At 45.3% G+C, this 25,528-nt stretch overlaps 1 protein-coding gene across 1 annotated transcript in view; it reads right to left on the reverse strand.

Annotated features, from left to right (window-relative positions):
- The window catches only part of LOC144821934 (tyrosinase-like), a 57,142-nt gene that overhangs the window by 19,795 nt on the left and 11,819 nt on the right, over nt 1-25,528 (reverse strand). The gene's annotated exons all lie outside the window — the stretch shown is intronic.

A 25,528-nucleotide genomic window follows, 5' to 3' on the forward strand; every position in this document is an offset into this window, starting at 1 on the left:
TAGAGGAGCTTGGTTCTCCTACTTCTGCCTGCTTTGACCTGAACCATTCCTGACAATGGCTTGGTGGCAATAATTACCCATGTCTTTTGATCAGACGCCATGCAGTCTTTGTGAATGTACATGGACTTGTGTGCTGAGAAACAGAAACCAGGAGAAGGAAATAGAATAGTAAAGTTTGAGAATTATAAAATGAGTAAAGAGTCCAGATAGGGCATCAGGAAGACATCTGGGATTAAACGACCCTGGTGACAACCAGAAGAAAAAGCAAAGCTTCACTGCATGGAGACAGACGTGGGAAGGAATATGAAGGGAGTTGAGTACCCCTCAATCTGCCAACTTCTTCCTATAAGTTTTCCAATGCCTTCCGCCCTTGATCAAATTCCATATATCTGCATCGGTTTCCTTACTTAGGTTCGTATATTCTGATCACATCCTCAGTTCTGGAGTCTCTACTCACTCGGATCTGGAAATGAATCCTACAATCTGTTACTTAAGTATTCTCAGACTGTTGTTTTAATGTCCCAAACTCCCTTCAAACTGTCACACTCTGTGTACTCTGGGTCCCACCTTCAGGCTAATCTCTTTGATAATATTAGAGGTCACCACATGCTTGAGGCTGTGAGTACCTCAGACCCTCTCCAGTCTGTACCCTCCACTCACCTCTCTGGAATCCCACTCTAAGGCTCATCTGCAGGACTACAATGATGATCCCCAGTTCTCTGATACTCTGAGAAGGTATGTGATCTCTACTCTCCCTTCCCCCAAGATACTGGTAAGTGAAGTCCAACCCTAAGGCTTGTCTCCTACACTCGGATATCTCCAACTTCTTCAGAGCTCTGATCACCTTTTCTCAGTCTAATCACTGGCTCAGTAAGTATCTCTAAAGTAGGCCTGGGTGGTAAATTCTGTTTGCTCGCAGAATTTGGGTAATTTCGCATTTCGCATTCCGCGGAGAATGCGGAATCGCCAAAAATTCTTCGATATGTGGTAAATAAATAAATAATACCCTATTTTTGACTAGACATATATCATAACAGATAGCTCAATAAATAAGAGTCAAGATTCAAGGTAGTAGGAGTTTTTGCAGGTTTAATACAGCATAAGGACAGGAACAGGACAACCTGCATAGGATTAGGATGACAGGGCCCAGCAGCTGCTGGGGCTGGGTCTGGGATGAGCGCGCTGACTTTTAATAACAATACATGAGCATATATACATAGCGCAAACACATAGCATTACATTGCAGTAGGCGTAGCAGTGGGTGGAGCAGAAGGTGTGACGCGTAGCAGTCGCGAAAGATAAGGGATAAAGAAGGCGTAACTCAGACATGTGATGCGAACGTAGCAGAATATGTCATGAATGGGGCGGAAACCATGGAGGGGGCTACCTAAGGAGCCGGGACCTCTAACCTGATGGTGCGCGCAAACTGGCAATGACGTGTCACGAGGAGAAGCTGGGGGCTATGAACTCTGTGCTAGGAGCAGAGACTAAAGTCTGGAGGGTCGGAGCGACATGTACCTAAACCCTATCTAGTATCTGATGTTTAGGGAACATGTTGATATAAACTAGAAGTCATGAGGGGAAAAGCTAACTGACTCTAAGACTAGAGCATGCATTTATTCTACATGTAGTGCGTGATGAAGAATATTAAATGACCATTAAATACAGTATTTCTCTTAACATGGAGCCGCATAGGCTAGACAATGACGGAAACCATTGATGCAGTTCAGTAGTTTAGGAATGCAGAGAAGGAGGACTGAACTGATAACTGAAATCATAACATAGTCTTGGCAGACTCAGAGGCAGAGCCAAGCTGCACCGGGCACTGCGAGGCAGGAAGTAAGTGAAAGGTCGAGGATACAGGTGGGGGCTGGATCGCTCCTCAGCGAGGCTTCAGGAGACAGGAGCTGAATCTGATGTCCGGGCCCTTTTGAGGCCTGGAAACGGGGACTTTATAATGAAATAACGTGCACACTGAGAAACGTGGCAACATAACTTTACATAAGCCTGATATTCGTAGTATTCACGGGGACTGGGAAATGACATACCAGAGGTGGACACAACTATAATTGCGTCATTAATCGGACATGGGGAGTACATATGCATATTTAATCATGCACACATAACATATGATGGATGACACGTAGTGACACAGAACATGGCAAAATTTACTTTTCCACATTCCCTCCTTGTCACTACGTTTCCATCAGGAAACATCAATATTCATGATACCATCTATCATTTCATACAGTACCATTTGCTCATCTCGAATTGTCTTGGAACGAGATTTAGAACGGGGCTTGGGACTAGGAATACAAGAGGTAGCACACATGCCGCAAATCGCAGGGCCACATTGTATACAGAGGCAGCAGCTGAATATGATCGCTACTGCGATACCTAGAAAGGACAGGACTTTCCATCCCCAGGCGGAAATTATGTTCCAGAACCAACCGGACCATGTCCAGGTGCCTGGATCTTGGTGTAACAGATGGGCAATTTTATGAAGTCTGGTTATAGCTGAATAAACAGACGGCGCGTTATTTGGAATGAAAATGCAGCAACTAGATCCGATGAGTCTACAGGCCCCGCCCCTATCGGCCAGTATGACGTCAAGGACGAGACGATTCTGGAGCACAACAATTCTCATAAAGGATTGTTCTTCGGTTAAGTTACCTAGAGCGGAGGCAGTCTCATCTACTACAGCTTCAAGGGTTCTTGTTAACCTACGGATTAGCTTACTGTTTACAACTGTACCTAAATAAGGGAACACACCTTTATCAATATCAATGAATTGCTCTGCAGCAGTTTCAGTATAATCGACAATCGGGAGGTTTCTCTTGTGTCTAGTATGTACTAGGTAGGAATTCCTATGGTAGTCAGGTGGGGCTAGAAAAACAGGTGGCAGTAGGAAGGCAATGTAACAGGTTCCCTCCCAATCGAGGGGCAGACGAACATATGCGGTTTGACCACAAACAAAATAAGAATGACGTGAAACTTTAAAAATAGATTTCCCACTGTCACTATACTTGATAATAGTAGTACAATCACTATGTCCTACGTGTACAGAACCATAATTACGGACACATAATTCGCCTTTGACTGGTAATACTGAAATAGCAGGTGAGTCTGGAGTAGTATCAGACTGAACATTCAGGACCATAAAATTCGAAGAATAGTTACCTAAATTGTACACTTCATTTTCTAGATCTAAACCTGTTCTGTGGGGGAAACCTTGCTTGTCTGGGAAACATGTGCTGTTAAGAAAAGACATATCTGTTGAGGATGACGTTAACGTGGACCATGCTCCACACGAACCATTATGGGAAAAAGGATAAGGAAAGAGTGGCAGAACTCCCTTTGACGTCTGGAAAGGGGGGAGTCGACCACACACCCAACAATTAGTGGCATTGCTGGTCTGATGTGAATAATGCAACATGCGGATAAATGTATTGTTACGCATAGCGAGGCGGTATGAATATTCGTGAGGAGGCAGATCACTAAACGTGTGCTCTACTGTAACATTAGAAGGCTTATTTACATGTGAAACTGGAAAACACAGGAAAAATGCGTAACTAGTGCAGGAAATCATTATGCTGATGAATAATATGAAACTTAGAAAAACGATACATCGGTTTGAGTTTTGACTGACTCTCTCACTATGGGGGTCCATTTTATACATGTCAGAAACAGTCTAACCGTTTCACCTAGGGGAGGACTTATACAATCAAACTGACTGACTTATTTTACTAGACCGGAGTTTTTGCTTATACTCCTGCTGCGGAGTTTTCTCTAACAGGGGAGGGGTTGTGTCAATGTCATTTGCGGGACAGTCCTTAGGAACAATGTTTTGACAAGTCTTGATATCCTGAGAAATGTTCTTGGAGACCGGCTTTAATCCGTAGAATTTCTTGACGTGCGAAAGGTGCACCCAGCCGCGTCGTCCTTCCAATTTCACGGCTGTACGGGTGGTGAGGAGGACCTGACGGGGCTCCTTCCAACGTGGCTCCAGCGGACTTGATCTGTCAAAGTTCCGGACGAGCACCATCGAACCTGGAACGATCTCATGCGGTGCCACCTCGGTATTGTCTGGAAATGCGGCGGCAACCTGTGAACGACATGAGTTGAGGGCAGACATCAAGGAAGCTAGGTAATCTGTCAGCATATTACATGAAACATCAGTAATACTTCGGGGTCTAGGAGTACCCCACATGTTAGGGGGGCGGCCGAAGACGACCTCATACGGGGACAGACCTGATCTGGAATGTGCGACCATGCGCATATAAAACAAAGCGACTGGCAGAGCTACTAGCCAGTCCACACCCTTATCTTTACATATTTTGGCAATTCGAATTTTCAGAGTCTGATTATGTCTCTCGACTAGACCGGCTGCTTCAGGATGGCGTACACAATGAAACTTCCACTGGTACCCTAACAACAGGGAAACGTGCTTCATCAACTCAGATGAGAATGGCTGACCGTTATCAGAATATACGACTCTAGGGAGTCCATATCGAGGGAAGAATTCACGAACCAACTGTTTGGCAGTGGTCGCGGCTGTGTAATCTGGGACTGGATATGCTTCTGTCCATCTGGACAAAGCGCATACAACTACAAGGACATACTTGAAACCTCGACATCGCTCCATCTGAATATAATCCATCTGGAGGACCTCAAAAGGGTGGTCAGGGGGCTGGAAACCACCTTGTTCCACCGGGACACTTTTACCTGGATTAAACTGACAACATATCATACAGGTACGGACTTTCTGCTTGGCTACAGCTCGTAAATGCTTGTTAAACCAAATGTTCTGGATACTGTCTAACATTGCTTTTTCTCCTAAATGTGCTGGACTATGTGCGGTATTAATGAGGACTTGAACCATAGAGTCGGGGAGAAACCATGCGGTCCTACCCTTTGTTAACCATCCCTGATCTGTCTGGACCCCTCCTTGTTCAGACCACTTCTTGATTTCATCGGGAGTAGCATGTAACTGGATATCTATGACATCTTGAGTAGGGTCCTTAACTGTCATACATGTAATCGGATCTGGAGTATGTGTCTGTGTCGGATTAGCTTGAATGTCTGGAGTCTGTGCTGTAAGCTTGGCTGTGCGATCTGCTAGATCATTACCTTGAGAAATAGTGTCAGTAACTTTCATATGTGCTTTGCACTTCATGATAGCAATAGATGTCGGTAAGTGTATGGCATCTAACAGAGCTTGGATAAGGAGACCATGCTGAATCTTGGTTCCATGAGAAGTCATGAAACCTCTCTCCTGCCAGAGCACTCCAAAGTCGTGTACAACTCCAAATGCGTAACGTGAATCTGTGTAAACATTAACTTTCAGGTTCTTGGCGTGTATACAGGCTTGTGTCAGAGCAACTAGCTCTGCTGCTTGAGCGGACAGAGTATCAATACGGTGTGTTTCAATAACTTCGGTGTCAGTAGTCACTGCATACGCGGCGACTAGTTCTCCTGTACTAGTTCTCATACATGAACCATCCACATAAAGTGTCAGGTCAGGATCTGGTAATGGAATATCTGTCAGGTCTTGTCTTGGCTTTGTCGTAATGTTGACTACTTCCACACAGTCGTGTGCGGCAGGATTTGAACTAACTGATGGTAACAGTGTAGCAGGATTCAGGATGTTGCAGCGTCTAATATCTATGTGTGGCTGAAACAGTGTCAATTCATAACCTGTTAAACGTGCAATTGTCAAGTGCTGAGTTTGTGTTCGGTTTAAAAGAACTTCCACGGAGTGTGGGACTTGTACTGTCAAGGTATGTCCTAAGACTATGGAATCACTTTGTCTGATAGCTAGTGCTGTGGCTGCAACTGACTTGAGGCACGCAGGCAGAGCCTGGGCGACTGGATCTAATGTGCTAGAAAAATAAGCACACGGCTTGTATTGTCCTGCTTGGTCTTGTGTGAGAACAGATAATGCTGTACCTTCACGTTCAGTAACGAAAAGTGTAAAAGGCTTACTGTAGTTCGGTGTAGCTAGAACTGGAGCTTGGCATAAAGCTTTCTTTAACTCGTTGAAACTAAGTGTATGTTCAGATGTCCAAGGGAGGACAGTCGATACGGCTGCCTCCTGTGTCGTTAACTGTATCAGTGGCTTGGCTAGGAATGCATACTGAGGAATCCATTGTCTGCAATAAGAAGTAAGGCCAACAAAGGCACGTACCTCCTTCTGGGTTCTGGGCTGGGGAAGACTCGCTATCAACTGGATACGGTCTGGTGTCAACTGCCTACCCCTCTTGGACAGTAAGTGTCCTAAGTAGACCACTTGCTGGACACAGAATTGAAGCTTCGAAGGGGACACCTTGTGCCCCATCTCGGCTAGGAAATACAAAACCGTGAGTGACGCTCGCTCGCAGTCACGTTCAGAACGGGCTGTGATCAGTAGATCATCGACATACTGGAGCAGGGCAGTGTCAGTTGGCATGTGAATATTATCTAGTTGTCTCTTGAGTGCTTGACTGTAAATACTAGGGCTTTCTGTGAAACCTTGAGGAGCTCGTGTAAACATATAGCTCCTTCCATTTAAACAGAATCCGAAAAGAAACTGGCTGTCTGGATGAATGGGAACACTAAAAAATGCGTTCTTGAGGTCTATGACAGTGAAGAACGTGGCTTCGGAATCAATAGCAGTTAACAGGGAAGAGATATCTGGGACAACTGGGTACTGAGGAATAATACATTTATTAAGCTCCCGTAAATCAATCACTAATCGATATACTGGAGGTGCATTTGGATCAGTACGTTTCATGACTGGAATGATCGGAGAGTTACATACATTGGAGTCAGTTTCTACAACTACTCCTTGAGCCATGAGCTCGTCAATAATTTTGGATAAGGCTGCTACAGCCTCAGGTGGCAATCTATACTGCCTGATTCGTGGTAACACTACACCTGGTTTCAGGGTCACACGATGGGGTGTGATTTGTATGTAACCTACATCAGTTGGACCTTGCGCCCATAAATGCTGCGGAACATTGGACAGTCTGGAATCAAAATCTCGTAATACATAGTGACCCTTAAAGTCACGTAGGAACAGACGTATTCCCTCCGGGGAACAACATATAACTGCACCTAACTCTTTCAGTGTTTTAATGCCTAATAGATTTTCTGGGCATGACTTAGTAAGTAACAGATCAGTAGTGCGGGACAATGGACCTACTTCTAGAGTGACTGGCTTTGAAATCTCATTAACGATAGGCTTTCCTGAAAATCCAAGGGAAACATTTCTTGAGCCTGAGAGCGGAGCCCCTGGAACTTCGGCGTGACTAATTGTGGTCCTACTTGCCCCTGTATCAATCAAAAACTTTCTGTCTTTCCCTAATACTTGACTGTGAACATAGGGACCTTCTTGATCTACAGGTATCTCGATGAGAGGCAAGCCTACCTCCCTCTCTAGGCTGTTTCATGAATATGGCTGGTACTCTGGATACTCAGACTGTGCATACTGGTACATCTGTGATGTAACATGCTGTGTTGCAGCAATAGGCTGCGGTACTGTAACTGTCTGTGGTGCATTCTGTGACTGAGGAGTCTGTGAAACTTGTTCTTGTCTAGGCGGACGTGGTCTTTCTTTAGTCTTACCAGTAGCTATGTTATGTTTCAGAACTGCACACTCATTTATGAAATGACCTGGTTGTTTACAATAATTGCAGTTCCCTTTAACGGGTGCTGCAGAATGACTGGCTTGATTCGGACCCCTCTTCTGACTGTCTTGAGGAACAGATTGTGCAACTAGCACTTTCATTTTCGTGTCTTTCATACGTTTTCTCTCGTGTTCTTGCTCTTCTCTGATTCTATTCTGGTGATACTGGAGCATCTGGAGCATCTGGGACGGAGTATTTGCTTGCCAGGTGCTTTCGACTTTCAAAACTCGGTTTTTAACTTGTGGGCTTGAATTCTCGACTAATTTAGTAACAAAAAGGTGAGGGTATGACTCACTACTTGTCTTGAGACCACTGTTGATACTAAAGCACTTCTCAAACCTAGAATAAAAATCACTAATATCTTCATCCTGTTTCTGTTTACAGGCTGAGATTGCATCCCAGTCTTCCTTTTTCGTTGTTAATAATCTGGGTAAAACTTGAATCAATAATTCTGGTAATTCTTTACATTTCTCTCCTAGACCAGTACCTGGTACTCGTATCTTATCTTCAGCTTCTAGGACTGCCCAATCTATCTTTTTCTCTCCCACCTCCCATTCTTTTTCTTTAAGCTTTTCATACACCCCTGCGGGTAGCAGAACCTTTAACATTTTAATGATATCTGGGTATGTGTATTCTCCCATACGGAGCATGTCTTTTAATTCTCTATGGAACCCTGCTGGATCTTTGTCATGACAGGGAATTAATTTCTTCATTTCGAGGAGTTCCATCTTTGTGATCGGAGTGTATACAAACACTCGCTGCATTTCGCCACCCGCTCCTCTGACTGGGTGGACTTCTCGTAACGGATTCTGTCTGTCTATGTAGAATGATTTACTTTCTGGGGGTGAGACATGAACAAAATGCGGGTTCAAGAATGTTCTATATTTATGACGTTGTTCTAAAATGACACTAATTAAATCGGTACCTAGACCTCTCCATTTGTACTGGAGTAACTCGTTCAGGATATCATGTAACGGGCCTGGATCAGAATGCTGACCCTCATACAGAGTAATGAGGTGCTGAATCATATACATACCCACCAGTCGTTGCTCGGCTGGGGGCAATTTCAGAAACATTTGTGCCACTATTTCGTCTGGAAAAGTGGTAGAATCAGTAATCCATCGGACTGCTGACCGAACTAGTTCCTGTTCATGCATGGTACTTAACTCACTATAACCGATTCGTGATTTCAGAATGTGATCGGTAGCTTGAAATACTTGTTCTAGGGAACCTTGTTCTGGTGCTGAATGATGGAAAGTTGGCTTGTGTTCTAGACGTAAATGGCGATCTGGAAATCTAGGTTTTCCTACATACGCTATTCTGGCAGTATTCTCATCGTCTTCCTCTTCAGGATCAGAGATACTTTCTTTCTCGCTTACTTGTGCTGCTTTACGCTGTTCGTGTATCTTTATTATCTCTCTACGAATTTTCTTGTACATACTTTCCATGGCACCAATGGTATTGTGCTTTCCTTCGGCTATATTATCACTCCACTTTGTTGGAGTTTTCATTTCTTCCGGGTCTTTAGACGGGCAATCCTGTTCCCTTATTAGACAATTAATTAAGAACTTTAATATCATGCGCTGAATCTCGGCTTTCCTTTGAGACATGGCATCACTAATACTTTGTGGGTCATCCCCTGTTCGGATGAAACGATATATCCGGTCTAGATCTTCTTTCATATTCGGCAGGGTGACTAGATACTCGGTCACTCTCCTTACGCGTACGGAATATAAAACCATATTAAACTCGCCTGGAACTGGGTCATAGACACATTCGCCAAGGGTTTGCCTGATTTCTGCAACAGACTTATTACTCTTAGGAGTACGCTGTGATGCTTGAGCATGTAATTCGAGTGCTGATAAACGCTTGTATGGCGGCGGAGTTTGAGGAAGACCTCCTCCTGCGGCCCCTAAACTAGAATCATCAACTGATGCTTTCCGTCCTGGCAGGGTCGGTAATTGTAACGTGGGCTGGACTTGTATGGCGGGCTGACCCGGGGGGGCTGTTAAGGGCACCCCGGTGTCTGGAGGAGCAGGAATTACCTGATTTACAGGGACTGGCGGAGCGCGAACAGGATTTGCATATTCGGGGACCGTGTCGTCCAAATAGGACGAGATGAAAATATCAGCTGCGGTCGGTTTGTGACGTAGCTTGGTCGGAACTAACGGTGGCGGGAAATTACTGGATGCCTCCGGGGACGCTTTTGGCAAGCCCTCGGCAAGAAGAGGATACATACCCTTAATGAGGGCATTCCTCTGTCTGTCTGATTGTTCAGCTTTGACTCGTTCACCTATCTCGATTAATTCTCTTTCTTGGGCTCGTTCTTGGGATTCTCTACTTAATTCTGACTTTCTGATTTCTTTTTCGGTTCTTTTATGAGCTTCTTTGCGCCATAACTCGATGGCGTCTTTCTGCGACTGTCTGGCTTTCTTTTTCCATAATGCTTCTTCTACTCGCATGATGCACTCGGCATCCCATGTACCCGATACGGGCCATCTATACTTTTCTTCTAACTGTTTGGTATATTCTACCCATAAATCTAGATACAATATGGCGCTTATGCCATGTTTCTGATACATAAAGTGACCTGGACTGTCCCTGGGCGGGACGGGAACTGCTGCTTCCAGCAGACCCTTTCTAGTCTTTAACTGACGTAACTTGGAAAATATGGGCATGACTGAACTGTAATCTAGACACAATACAATACACAATAAACACGATACTTATTTCCCATTCATACCACGGCATTAGAATACATGAAAAACATTTAAAATAACAGTTCGAACAGAATACTACCTGGAAATACTGAGAACAGAACACATGAATTTTCTCGAGAACAGAAACTGACTAGAACAGAAACTAGATGCACTGCTGAAACAGTACGAAACTTACCGGTCTCTTAAAGAGACACGTCAGGACCCGCATCCACCGAAGTGGACACTTCGTTTGTGGGACTGTGTACCACCAACCCACAGACCAGAGTCAATTAAATTGACCCTGTCTAGATACCACCCCAGTAACGGTACTCACCGGGCAGCAAGAACGGAAAGCCTCGGACTGGACTGGACTGCTACGACGATGACGACGAACTTCGGACTTCGGACTTCAGTTACGGGTGGACCTCCGGATACCTCGGACCTTGGACTCTTGGCTTGGGCTCTGGTCGGGACTCGCCGCGTTCCTCCACCGTCTCGTCTGGATGCTGGACCGCCTCCTCCGTCTCCTCCGTGGGCCTGAGGGATACTTGAGCAGAAATATCTGCCACTGCGCAGAAGAGTTCCGTCACGACTGCAGAGGGTCAGGGGGTCGGCGTGGCTTCACCGACGCGTGGGGAAAGGGCAAGTCCCTATTCGGGCGCCATTATGTGGTAAATAAATAAATAATACCCTATTTTTGACTAGACATATATCATAACAGATAGCTCAATAAATAAGAGTCAAGATTCGAGGTAGTAGGAGTTTTTGCAGGTTTAATACAGCATAAGGACAGGAACAGGACAACCTGCATAGGATTAGGATGACAGGGCCCAGCAGCTGCTGGGGCTGGGTCTGGGATGAGCGCGCTGACTTTTAATAACAATACATGAGCATATATACATAGCGCAAACACATAGCATTACATTGCAGTAGGCGTAGCAGTGGGTGGAGCAGAAGGTGTGACGCGTAGCAGTCGCGAAAGATAAGGGATAAAGAAGGCGTAACTCAGACATGTGATGCGAACGTAGCAGAATATGTCATGAATGGGGCGGAAACCATGGAGGGGGCTACCTAAGGAGCCGGGACCTCTAACCTGATGGTGCGCGCAAACTGGCAATGACGTGTCACGAGGAGAAGCTGGGGGCTATGAACTCTGTGCTAGGAGCAGAGACTAAAGTCTGGAGGGTCGGAGCGACATGTACCTAAACCCTATCTAGTATCTGATGTTTAGGGAACATGTTGATATAAACTAGAAGTCATGAGGGGAAAAGCTAACTGACTCTAAGACTAGAGCATGCATTTATTCTACATGTAGTGCGTGATGAAGAATATTAAATGACCATTAAATACAGTATTTCTCTTAACATGGAGCCGCATAGGCTAGACAATGACGGAAACCATTGATGCAGTTCAGTAGTTTAGGAATGCAGAGAAGGAGGACTGAACTGATAACTGAAATCATAACATAGTCTTGGCAGACTCAGAGGCAGAGCCAAGCTGCACCGGGCACTGCGAGGCAGGAAGTAAGTGAAAGGTCGAGGATACAGGTGGGGGCTGGATCGCTCCTCAGCGAGGCTTCAGGAGACAGGAGCTGAATCTGATGTCCGGGCCCTTTTGAGGCCTGGAAACGGGGACTTTATAATGAAATAACGTGCACACTGAGAAACGTGGCAACATAACTTTACATAAGCCTGATATTCGTAGTATTCACGGGGACTGGGAAATGACATACCAGAGGTGGACACAACTATAATTGCGTCATTAATCGGACATGGGGAGTACATATGCATATTTAATCATGCACACATAACATATGATGGATGACACGTAGTGACACAGAACATGGCAAAATTTACTTTTCCACAGATCCACGACTTCGCAGAATTGTTTGCTTGCTCGCGTTTTCAAAATGCGTGTTCACGAGATATTACTCCCTGAACACGCAAACAGCATTTGCGAACATGAAAAAAGCCTCGCATATGGGGGGAACAAGCAATCCTACATGTTTGCTGAACTGTTGCGTGCTCGCGGAGATTGTTTACAGTTTTGTCTAGCTTTGCATAGCGCGACCAGGCACATTCCGCACACCCCTACTCTAAATGGTGATGAGACAGAACATTGGGAAAAAGAATTCTAATATCGTTCGCAAAAATATAGTGTTTAAAATATTGTTTTTTAATTATTGTTATGTTTTTGAGTATATATTTCAAATGTATATGACATAAATTTTTTGTTTAAATATTATTTATGTTTCTTACAATATTAGTTTTTAGTAGTTATGAGATTTAATTTAACTTTGTGTTTTTTAGCACTGTAATGGGTTGTGGGTTTATTGGGGTATTGGGTGGGAGGTAATTTATTAATAAGTAGTTGGTAATTAATAATGATGAATTAAGGGCTAAAGGAGTAAAGGGCAGGAAGTGATTCATTTTTAATATATTATTAATTAGTTGTTAATGAATAATAATTAATTAATTGATAATAATTATGCTAATTGTGTAATATATATTGTTTTAGCTTTGAGTTGTGGAGTTATAGGGGTTAAAGATGGGGAGTAATTTATTTTTAATGTATTAATAATTAGTTGTTAATTAATAATTACCTAATTGATACTTAATTATGTTAGTTTATGTAATTAAGTTTGTTTTTTAGATGAGGGTTGTGGGGTATATAGAGGTAAAGAGTGAGACGTAATTTACGTTTTAAATAATGAATAAACAAATATTAATTCATAGTAAATAATTCTGTGATCATTAATTTTGTTAATTGTTTAATTCAATGTTTTTTAGGTTTGGGTTGTTGAATTTACAGGGTAAAGGGTGGAGAGTAAACTATTTTATTGTGTTTGTTAATTACTTGTGAAACTTGTAAATTAATTAATTCAATTGTGTTATTACCTCTGTTTTTTAGTTTCATATTAGGTCGGGGATGGAGAGTTTATATGGGTAAAAGGTGGGAAGCTAATTAATTTAATGAATTTTGAATTATTTTTGTTAATTTTGCAAGTTGTTCTGAAATATCTTAAAATATTAAAGATATCTTTATTTTGTATTCAACATATGTTTGAATGTTTTTACTTTTATTGAAATTATTTTAATATTTAATATATTTTTATTTTCTAAAATGTTGCAGTGACTGGGGTGGGAATAGTACACTTTACCCCTCTGCAATCCAACACTTTCCCTACTGTTGCACTGACTGGAGCGTGAATATTAACTTTTTTGTTTTTGTTATTTAAAATATTTACTGTTTTAATTGTACTGGGAATACTTAAATGTAATATTTTCCAATGTTATATTTTAATTATTGTAATATTTATTGTAGTTAGAGTAGGACATCTATTTTTTTGTGTTCTAATGAATTTTGTGTTGTGTTTTGTGGAATTCCTTATTTTGATATTTATTTAGTATCAACATTTTTATTTATCATAGTGGTAAATTTATATGTCGTTATTGTAATATTTCATAATGTGTATGATTTTGTAATTTTAATAATTATGTGCTTGATTTAATATAAAAAATAATATTAAGAAATGTGAGTTTTTTTTGTTTGTAAATTATTCATAAGTACATTTGTAAAAATATGTTTACATTTTCTTTTTATCTAAATTGTTTTTCTTTTTTAATATGTTATGATGTTGGTATATTTAAATATGTATACATATATTACATATGTTTTTGATAATAATATATAATTTACGAATGATATTATTGTTTATAAATGGAAACACAAGTTTATTAGGCCAAACAACAGTATAACATGAAAATGAAGACATTATCCAGTGAATGTGTATTTCTGTTAAGTTTAAATATTTTTCATATATATTTATGCAAAGGTGTATTGAAGAATGACTGGATTTACAACTGCCTGGATGGATTATTTAGTAGGGGGGTGACCTACTGTATAAGTGAGTAATTGAACGTGTGGTACTGAATGCATTGGTTAGTGACTAAACTGTGTGAAAGTCTGTATTAGTCAGTCAGTTGGTGTGTAATCAGCTGCATGGGTTGGTGAGTAAATACATGACTTTCAATATGGGCTATTTCTTTGTTGTCTGAGTATCTGTATGGGTGCCTGAGTGTCTGTGTGGGTGGGTGGATGATTGTGTGACTCTGTGCATAAATGTCTGAGTGGGTGGTTCATTGGTTGTATGTATTAAAAAGTGCATCTGGGAAGGGCTGTATGGGTGAGACAGTGTATATGGGGGTGTGTTGGTGAGTGAATGAATGTCTCAGTGGTATAAGTGTGAGCAACTACATATGTTTTAAGGCAGTATATGTGAGTGTTGGAGTATATAAATGACTATACGTGAGAGTGAAAGACAAGTGTGTAGCTGCTTGGAGGACTGCATGCATAGTGGATAGGCCTTTTAAGTAGTCCATGTGGTAAGCCCTGGCTCGCGCATGATTACTTGGGTACTGACAGAATGATTCGAATACTGCAAAGAGAGTACCTGGGTGAATTTATTAGTGGTTGAGTTTTGGCACAGAGAATTGATAAGAACATGGTACTAAATGGGTCACTAGAAGAGAGCAAGGGGAGTGATAGGTTGTTTGCTGGAGTGTATGGGTAATGACTAGGGAATTGAAGGTGTGAAAGACAAGTCTGTAGGTCACAGCTTTCCAAACTGTGTGGCGTGACACGTTACTGTGTCGCGCCCAATGCGTGGGTGTGTCGCGTGATGCGATGCAATGACGTCAGGGGCCGACATTAGGGGAATGCGTTATGCGACTCGAGACTGAAATTAGAGGGCAGCCAACGGGTCTCTTGTCGTTACCACACATGGACAGTAGGTGGCGCTACAAAAACTGAGACCATGTTCCCAAGCCCCTGTGTCCAGGAGCACTGCAACCCTTCATTGTCTGTCCGGCAGATGGGACCGAGTGATAGGGATCAGCAGGACCGTGGCAGTCAGTACCCCATGTACGACTCCCTCCCCGTCCCTTACCTCTGCTGAGGCTTGCAGTAGAGACTGCGCTTTGATGGTGGGGCAGGCAGATGGCGGGCCAGGTGGCAGCACTGATGATAAATAGCTCCATCATGCCATGACTCAGATATGGGCGGGAGGGCTTATAGTGTGCTGTGCTGCAGGCACGTGTGAAATTCAGAGTAACAGCAGGGGTGTGAGGGGGAAGAGGTGGGGTGCTGGGCAGAATGGTGGAGGCAGTGGGCAGAAAAGGCGCAAATATATGCCCCGCTGTTTTCCCCTTTTCCATAGTCACAGCTTTCTATATTCTTTGAGACTACACAGATGTTATTTCTTTCTCTCTCTCTTTGTATAAACTCTGGGGCTCATTAACAAGCCCTGTGCGCTGCTGGCAAACTAGAGCCAAAGGTATCGGAGCACTTTACATGAGCACCAGTTGTGTTACAGATGGACACTTGCATTTTTGTGTGTGTGGGTGTGTGTGGAGTTGTGTGTGTAGGGTTGTGTGGGAGTGTGTGTGGGGTGTGTGTGTGTGGGGGGGTGCGGTGGGTGTGGGGTGTGTGGGGTTGTGTGTGTGGGGGGGTTGTGTGTGTGTGTGTGGGGTGTGTGTCTGGGGTGTGTGGGTGTGTGGGGTGTGTGTGTGTGGGGTGTGTGTGTGTGGGGTGTGTGTGTGTGGGGGGGTGGGGTGTGTGTGGGGGGTGTGTGTGGGGTGGTGGGGTGGTGGGGTGTGGGGAGTGTGTGTGTGGAGAGTGTGTGTGGGGTGTGAGGTGTGTGGGGTTGTGTGTGTGGGTGGGTTGTGTGGGCTGTGTGGGGTGGGGGGTGTATGTGGGGTATGTGTGTGTGGGGGGGTGTGTGGGGTGTGAGGTGTGGGGTTGTGTGTGTGGGGGGTTGTGTGGGGTGGTGTGTCTGTTGGGTGGTGTGTGTGGGGTTTTGTGTGGGGTGTATGTGGGGTGGGGTGTGTGTGTGTAGGGCCTGAATCCACCATAGGTGGTTCGGGCTCGCTCGCTGCGCTTCCTCGCGTTACAGTGTCCCTGAAAAATGTTTCACAAAAAGGTGTGTCACCAACATGCAAAGTTTGGAAAGCTGTGATGTAGGTGCTTTCAGGACTACATGCATAGTGGATAGGGGTTTGATGCAGTCCATGTGCTAAGGCCTGGCTCGCTACATGAGTTCTTGGGTACTGACTGAATGATTAGAGTACTGCAAGGAGAGTGCCTGGGTGAATTTATTAGTGTTTGGGTTTTGGCGCACGAAATGGATTAGTACATGGTGCTGAATGGGTACGAGAGGAGTGCAAGAGGAGTGACCGGGTGTATGCTGGAGTGTATGTATACTGACTGGGGAATTGAAGGTGTGAAAGACAAGTGTGTAGGTGGTGAGAGGACTGCATGCATAGTGAATAGGGGTTTGAAGCAGTCCATGTGCTAAGTCCTGGCTCACTGCATAAGTACTTGGGTATTGACTGAATGATTAGAGTACTGCAAGGAGAGTACCTGGGTGAAATTATAAGTGGTTGGGTTTTGGCGCAGTGAATAGATTAGTACACAGTGCTGAATGAGTCACTAGAGGAGTGCAAGAGGAGTGACATTTTGTTTGCTAGAAGTGTATGGATACTGGCAGGGGAGTTGAAGGTGTGAAAGACAAGTGTGTACGTGGTTAGAAGGCTGCATGCATAGTGGATAGTCGTTTGAAGCAGTCCATGTGTTAAGGCCTGGCACGCTACATGAGTAATTGGGTAATGACTGAATGATTAGCGTACTGCAACAAGAGTGCCTGTGTGAATTTATAAGTGGTTGGGTTTTGGAGTAGTGAATGGATTAGTACATGGTGACGAATGGGTCACTGGAGGAGTGCAATGGGAGTGATAGGGTGTTTTCTGGAGTGTATATATACTGGCTGGGGAATTGAAGGTGTGAAAGACAAGTGTGTAGGTGGTTAGATGGCTGCATGCATAGTGGATATGTCTTTTAAGCAGCCCATGTGGTAAGGCCTGGCTCGCTGTATGATTACTTGGGTACTGACTGAATGATTAAAGTACTGCAAGGAGAATACCTGGGTGAATTTATAAGTGGTTTCGTTTTGGCGCAGTTAATGGATTAGTGCATGGTTCTGAACGGGTGACTAGAGGAGTGCGAGGGGAGTGACAGGGTGTTTGCTTGAATGTATGGGTAGTGACTAGGATATTGAAGGTGTGAAAGATAAGTATGTAGGTGGTTAAAGGACTGCATGCACGGTGGACTGGGTGTGAAGCAGTCCATGTGTTAAGGCCTGGCACGCTGCATGAGTACTTGGGCACTGACTGAATGATTAGCGTACTGCAAGGAGAGTGCCTTGGTGAATTTATAAGTGTTTGGGTTTTGGTGCATTGAATGGATTAGTACCAGGTGCTGAATGGGTCACTGGAGGAGAGCAAGGGGAGTGACAGGGTGTTTGCTGAAGTGTATGGATACTGACTGGAGAATTGTAGATGTGCATGACAAGTGTGTATTTGGTTAGAGGACTGCATGCATAGAGGATAGGCATTTTAAGCAGTCCATTTGCTAAGGCCTGACTCAGTGCATGAGTACTTGGGTACTGATGGAATGATTAGAGTACTGCAAGGAGTGTGCCTGGGTGAATTTATAAGTGGTTGGGTTTTGGTATAGTTTATACATTTTTTTTCAGATGGGTACTGGTGGAAAATGACTCTGACAAACCAGTCCTAGAGCCAGTGCTATGCTAAAAGACACTTAGAATGCAATTAAAACACCTACATACACTATGGAACACTATGCGTCGGTAGAATGACCTCCGCTGTAAGCCCCTAGTACATAATAGGACGGAGGGATTAAAACTACCTCTTAAAACTCACCACAGGGCATGTTTAAACACTGGTGAAGGGAGAGGGGCTAAGCTGATGTGTGCAATAACACCCTGTGGCTGTTTTAATTTGTGGATAAAGTCCCCTGGAATCCCGAGTGTCCCTTGCCTCCAACTAGCCCATCCGGTATCTCCAGTTAGTGCCACAGAGCTGTGTTGCAGGGAGGTGTAAAAAGTGGCACGGCCTCGACCACCTATCTGCAACGCAGTGTGGTCGCGCTTACTGGAAGCACCTGGTGAACTAGTTGGCCCATCAGGATTGAAAGGGAATTATTTCCCCATCTTAAAACGTACCAAAGGGAATGTTTGCACACGTCACCTTAGGCCCCATCCCCTCCTTTCACCATTGTGTAAACACGCCATGAGGCCGTTCTAATGGATCACTGAAATAATATCGACTACCAAAATATCGACTACCCAAAATATCGAGGAAAAAATATCTACAACCAAAATATCGAGTTTGTATGTACAAACAGGTAAGTACAAAAATATCGAGTACAAAATATCGTTTACAAAAATATCGTTGTAAAAAATATCGACTTTACTAAAAACAATGTTTAATTACATTAATATAAAAAATTAATTACTAAAATATAATTAACAATACTTAAAATAACTTTTAATAATTAAATAATTAATGAAAGTAAAAAAATCATATTTTTTAAATCATATTTCTTAAAACATATATATATAGTAACAAAATTTAATTAAATAATAGGCAATATTGTATATGTACCCCAAAAACCCAAAAATGACCCTGAACCCTAAAAATACCCATTTACCCAAAAACTAAAAACTGACCCTGAACCCTAAAAATACCCCTTTACCCAAAAACTAAAAACTGACCCTGAACCCTAAAAATACCCCTTTACCCAAAAACTAACAACTGACCCTGAACCCTAAAAATACCCCTTTACCCAAAAACCCAAAACTGACCCTGAACCCTAAAAATACCCCTTTACCCAAAAACTAAAAACTGACCCTGAACCCTAAAAATACCCCTTTACCCACAAACTAAAAACTGACCCTGAACCCTAAAAATACCCCTTTACCCAAAAACTCAAAACTGACCCTGAACCCTAAAAATACCCCTTTACCCAAAAACTAAAAACTGACCCTGAACCCTAAAAATACCCCTTTAATTTAACATAATTAGCAATTAATCAATTACATTAAATTAATTACCAATTACATTTTAATTAATTAACAAATATTTTTTAATTAACAATTAATTAAATATTACTACCAATTATTAAATTTACATATTTAATTAATTATAATTAAATTACTTCCCACCCTATTCCCCTATAAACCCACAACCCGCTACAGAATAAAATTACACAATAATTAAAAAAAATCATTAATTAAAAATAATTATAAAATAAAATGACACTTTTCACACATATTATAACATAAAAACACTATAAATAATTAAATATTATTTAAAAAACTATATTTTTTACTATCTAGATTATATACTTGGATATTTTCACTGTCTATATTATTTACAGTCGATATTACTTCACTTACCTTAAAAACGATATTTTGGCTGTCGATATTCTGTCTGTGCACCGTTCTAATCTGGGAGATTAAGTCCCCTTAAATCCTGAGGGTCCCTAGGGTCCAATCAATCAATCAATCAATCAAGCAATCATAGCATTTGTAAAGTGCACTACATACCCGTGAGGTCTCAAGGTGCTGGGGGGAGAGCTGCTACTGTTTGAAAAGCCAGGTCTTGAGGAGTCTCCTGAAGGTCAGAAGGTCTTCGGTATGCTGTAGGCGAATGGGGAGGGTGCTCCACGTCTTTGCGGTGATGTGGGAGAATGTTCTGCCACCAGTGGACACTCTTCAGATGTGGGGGACGGTGGCAAGGGTGCGGTCTGCGGAGCTGACGGGCAGGGGACTAGAGGCTGAGTCGGATGTTGAGGTACACTGGTCCGTTGTCGTGCAGTGCCTTCTGTGCGTGGAGGAGGAGCTTGAAGGTTAATGTGGATACGGCGGGGAATGTCCTGGATCAGGCGTGCAGAGCGGTTCTGATGCATTTGTGCCATTTCAGGAGTTTGGCCGGGGCTCCTGCGTAAGGTGCTTTCCGTAGTCCAGTCTACTGCTGATGAGGGCCTGGGTGAGTGTCCTTCTTGTTTTGGTGGGGGTCCATTTGAAGATCCTGCAAAGCATGCAGAGGGTGTTGAAGCAGGAGGAGAAGACGGTGTTGACCTGCTTTGTCATGGAGAGTGTGGAGTTAAGGATGACCCCTAGGTTTCGTGCGTGGTTAGTGGGTTTAGGAGGTGCTCCTAGTGCTGTTGGCCACCAGAAGTCATCCCAGGCTGAGGGGGTGGAGCCGAGGATGAGGACCTCCATCTTGTCCAAGTTCAGTTTCAGTTGGCTGTTGCTCATCCAATCGGCAACATCCTGCATACCTTCATGGAGGTTGATTTTGGCGGTGTGGGGGTCCTTGGTGAGCGAGAGGAACAGCTGGGTGTCGTCGGCATAGGAGATGATGTTTAGGTTGTGGCGTCGGGCGACATGGGCAAGCGAAGCCATGTCGACGTTGAACAGTGTTGGGCTGAGGGATGAGCCTGGGGTACGCCGCAGATGATCCTGGTGGCTTCAGAGCAAAAGGGTGAGACAGACTCTCTGGGTTCTTCTGGATAGGATTGGATTCCGGCGTCATGGAGGCATGCTCTTAGTGTGCAGTGGCAGACTGTGTTGAAGGCTGCTGACAGGTCCGAGGTCCGTGGTTTCTCCATTGTCGAGCAGGATCCTGATAATGTTGGTGGCGGCAATGAGGGCAGTTTCGGTGCTGTGGTTGCTGCGGAACCCAAACTGGGATTGTACCAGCATGTTGTTCTCTTCTAGGAAGCTGGTAATTTTTTGTTGACGGCTTTTCGATGACCTTCGCTGGGAACGGGGGCACGGAGATGGGTCGGGGTTTCTTAAGTAAGGTGTTGATCTCTGCATGCTTCGGATGTATGTGGTTACTACGCATGCATTTACAACGCATGCCTTTACGACGCAACTTTTACAACGCAAGTCATTACAACGACTTGCGTTGGGGGGCGCTGGATAGTGAATAGTTTAATTTACTATTCCAACTCCAGCCCCCGTGGATAGTAGGGAAGGAGTTGGATAGTAAATTAAACTATTCTCTATCCTTGAGCGCCCCCCAGCGCAAGTCGTTGTAACGACTTGCATTGTAAAAGTTGCGTCGTAAAGGCACAGCATTATAAAAGTTGCGTAGTAAACGCTGTTCCCCGCGCGCTTCCAGCTCTCCGGGAAGGTTGCTGTTTTGAAGGAGACGTTGATGGATTTCCAGGGGTGGGGTGCGATGGTGATGCTGGCTTTGTTGAAGATGTGGTGTGGGCAGGGGTCTTCTGGGGATCCGGAGTGGATGGTGTTCATGATCCTGATGGTGTTGTCGTTGTTGATTTCGGTCCAGGCAAGCAGGCGGTTGGTGAGGGTGGTGGTCATGTGAGCAGGGGTGTTGGTGGTTGTCGGGTTGGTGGCGGCATCGAAGCTGTCATGGATGTCTGCGATCTTGTCCTGGAAGAAGGTGGCCAGCGAGTCGCATAGGTCTTGTGACTGTGGGATGTCGTTGGTGTTGGAGCAGTGGTTGGAGAGTTCCTTCACGATGTTGAAGAGCTCTTTGCTGTTGTGTGCATTTTTGTCTATGCGGTCTCTGAAGGTGGTCCTTTTGGCAGATCTGATGAGTTGGTGGTGTCGGGGGTGGCGTTTCTGTGGGCTGTGTAGCTATCCCGTGTTCTTTTGCGGGTCCAGCCTTTTTCTAGTTAACGGCAAGCTCGCTTGGAGGCCTGGAGGTCTTCGGTGAACCAGCTGGCTCTCCTGCTGTTGTGGGTGTTAGGGGGCTTCTTGATTGGGGTGAGGGTATTGGCACAGTCGTTGATCCATTGTCTGAGGCTTCGGTCTGGTCAACGGGTGGGATCTGGGTGAGGGCGGCGGTTAGCTGATCCTTGGTGATCTTGCCCCAGCTGCGGCAAGGCATCTGCTGTGTGCGGTGGTGTGTGGTAGGTTTCCGGAAGGTGAAGTGGATGCAGCGGTCGTCGGTCCAGTGGAGTTCGGTGGTATGGTCGAAGAAGACGTGGGCACTGGCTGAGAAGATGGGGTCAAGCCTGTGGCCGGCGGAGTGAGTGGGTATTGTGACGAGTTGTCTGAGCCTGAGGTTGCCGAGGTTGTCAATCAGGGTGGAAGAGTTGGCGTTGTTGTTCTCAAGGTGGAAGTTCAGGTCCCCAAGGAGGATGTAGTCTGTGGAGGTGAGGGCGTGTGTGCTGATGACGTTGGTGTGCGGTGGGTCTGGAGACATAGGTTCCTCTGAGGGAGGTGTTGGGGTCGGTGTGGAGTGTAGGTGTTCACTGGTGTTGATGGTGTCATCGGCGTCCGTCGAGATTTTGAGAGTGTTCCTGTGAACGATGGCAAATCCTCCTTCTGTTCCGTTGGTGCGGTCCTTGCAGGTTATCTTGTGGCTATGGCAATGTCAGGTGCTGAGGAGGGGTTCAGCCAGGTCTCTGTCAGGAAGGAAACGTCTGGGAAGTTTGGTGTTGAGTAGGTCCCAGAGTTCTACGGCGTGTTTGAGGGTAGAGTGGGTGTTGAGCAGGATGCATCTGAGGAAGTTGGGTTCTTCGGAGGGCGGGTTGTTGCGCCGGATGCTGGTGAAACTGCAGTTCCAGCACGAGAAGGGTTCTTGGGGGCGTTTCAGGGCGGCCTGGCCGCAGGTGTGAGATTGTCCGATGTTGAGTGCATGGAGGGTGCTGGAGTCATAGCGCTGGCGGGTGTCGTGGTGGGTGCGGGGGCCACGGGTCCTGGTGCTGGGCATACTCCAGGCACAGGACAGAAGCAGACGGGCTTGCCTTAGGCGCGCCTTTGGTGCACCAGCGGCGCACCAGCTGCACGGCCTCCATATGAGGGGATGTGGGTGGGAGGAGCAGCAGGGGTGGCTAATGGGTTTACGGGGTGGGCCGCAGGGGGCGCAGTGGTGGGAACCTGGAGGTGGGCAGGTGGAGTCACAGAAGGCAAAAGCGACAGCAAAAAGAGGGGGCACAGGGGTGTACAATGGGGAAAGAGGTGCAAAGACCAAACCGAGGGGCACAGAAGGCAAAAAAGGGACAGCAGAGAGAGTGAGGCACAGGGGTGTGCAATGGGTAGAAGGCACAAAACCCACAGAGGGGGTACCATACTACAGTACAAGAATAGGATACAATACAGTAGGGGGATACCATGGCGGGATACCAGCCAGAAAGGGCGGCAGTAGCGACAGGCTCAGATCACACAGGGGGGGCGCGGGGCGGTGAGGGGAGTGACCTGCCTGGTGACACGGTCAAGGGTCCAAGTAGGCCAATAGGTACCTCCAGTTAGCGCCGCATAGCTGTCTTGCAGAGAGGTAAAAAAATGGCATGGCCTGGACCGCCTCTGTGCAATGCAGCGCAGTGGCACCTACTGGAGCACCTGGTAGACTAGTTGGCCACCTGGCATTCTCAGGATTGAAGGGGAATTATTTCCCCATCTTAAAACCCGCCACAGGGCGTGTTTATCATACATCACCTCAGGCCCCATCCCCTCCCTTCACCACTGTGTAAATGCGCCCTGTGTCCATTTTAAATTGGGAGATTAAGTCCCCTGGGGTCCAAGTAGTCCACTAGGTACCTCCAATAAGTGCCACAGAGCTGCGTTGCAGAGAGGTGTAAAAAGGGTCACAGGCTGGGCCACCTCCCTGAAACACAGTGCAGCGGTGCTTACTGGAAGCACCTGGTGAGCTAGTTGGCCCCCTGGGGCTCTCCGCATTGAAGGGGAATTATTTTACCATCCTAAAAACCACCACAGGACATGTTTGCACATGTCACCTCAGGCCCTATCCCCTCCCTTCACCACTGTGTAACCCCACCCTGTGGCCTTTTTAAGTTGGGTGATAAAGTCCCCTTGAATCCTGAGTGTCCTTTGGGTCCAACTAGCAAACTAGCCCACTAGGTAACTCCAGTAAGCTCCACAGAGTTGCGTTGCAGAGAGTTGTAAAAAAGGGCATGGCCTGGGCCAACTCTCTGAAACACAGCGCTGTCGCGCTTACTGGAAGCACCATACAACTAACCCCGGTGGCAGAGGGAGGTTGTTGGCTGGGTATGATGTGTGCTGCTCTGTTTGTATGATGCTACGAGTTTTTAAAATAACGCACTTCCCTCATTATTGTTTCTTTTTGCCTACCTGTTCTGTGCACTCGCTCCCCTAGCCTCGTTCCAACACGGCTGCTGTGCCGCTTGTAATCGGAGGGCTGACGGGGCTGCGACCACCATTTTAAAAAAAAAAGTAACTTCCGCCCACATAGGTCAGCGCTCTAGTGTTCGCGCTCTTGTGACCTATTTAGTTGGGGCCCATGTGCACACGCGCGGCCGGCCGGGGCTAGGGGCACGTCACTATGCCCGTTTTTTAACCTCTTCCCCGGAAGAACTTAGTTTGTGCCAAGGGCCCTGGCCGCTTAGTGCCCCCATTGCTGCCCATATTGATAAACTTGGCCTTAGCCAATCCACCTCCGTTCCATCACTTCCCTCACATAGGCCATCACCTAGTCCCCTCCCTTTCACCACACTGGGACCCTCTTCTCCGCCGAGTCCCGCCCCTGCCATTTCAGCCTTTCTCCTTAACACCAGGTCTGCTGTTAAGCACTATTTGGAACTGTTGATCTTTCTAGATACTCAAAAAGCAGATCTTCTGTTTCTTACAGTAACCTGGTTCTGCCCTGACTACCTGCCTAATGTGCTAGCGGCTCTCCCTTCTTCCTACAACGCCTTACGCACAGACCGCCCTGTGGGGAAGGTCGGAGGTGGCGTTGCTCTGATTGTCCGCTCTGATCTCCATTTCCAACCGCTATCATTCCCCCCCATTACGACGGTCGACTGTTTAGTTGTTCGTTCTGCCTCCTTCCAAATTCCCCTTACCTGTGCACTTATCTATCGCCCCCCGCAGCCAATGGCTCATTTTATTCCTGCTTTTCAGGAATTACTGGATACCCTAGCAGTAAATAATTCATCTGTTCTCGTGCTTGGCGACTTCAATTTCTGGCCCTCTGACCCTCTTGAGGATTCTATGTCTAAAGAATTCACCGAACTTCTCCTCAGCTTAAATTTTTCATCACATATTAATGTTCCTACCCATGTTCGCGGCCACATCTTGGACCAACTCTGGTCACTCAATGTTCCTGTCTCCTCCCCGGCTATCTCCCCCTGTCCTTGGTCTGACCATTCTTTGGTCTTGCAAAAAAAACTCCCCTCCCCAGAAACACGTGGGCGCGAAATTGGAACCATGTTGATGTGGCTTCCCTTTGCTCTTCTCTTTCAGCCTCGTGTCCTAACCTTGACGAGCTACCCCCCTCATCT

Source organism: Lissotriton helveticus, chromosome 2_2 (assembly GCF_964261635.1).
Source record: "Lissotriton helveticus chromosome 2_2, aLisHel1.1, whole genome shotgun sequence".
NCBI classification, from domain to species: Eukaryota; Metazoa; Chordata; class Amphibia; order Caudata; family Salamandridae; genus Lissotriton; species Lissotriton helveticus.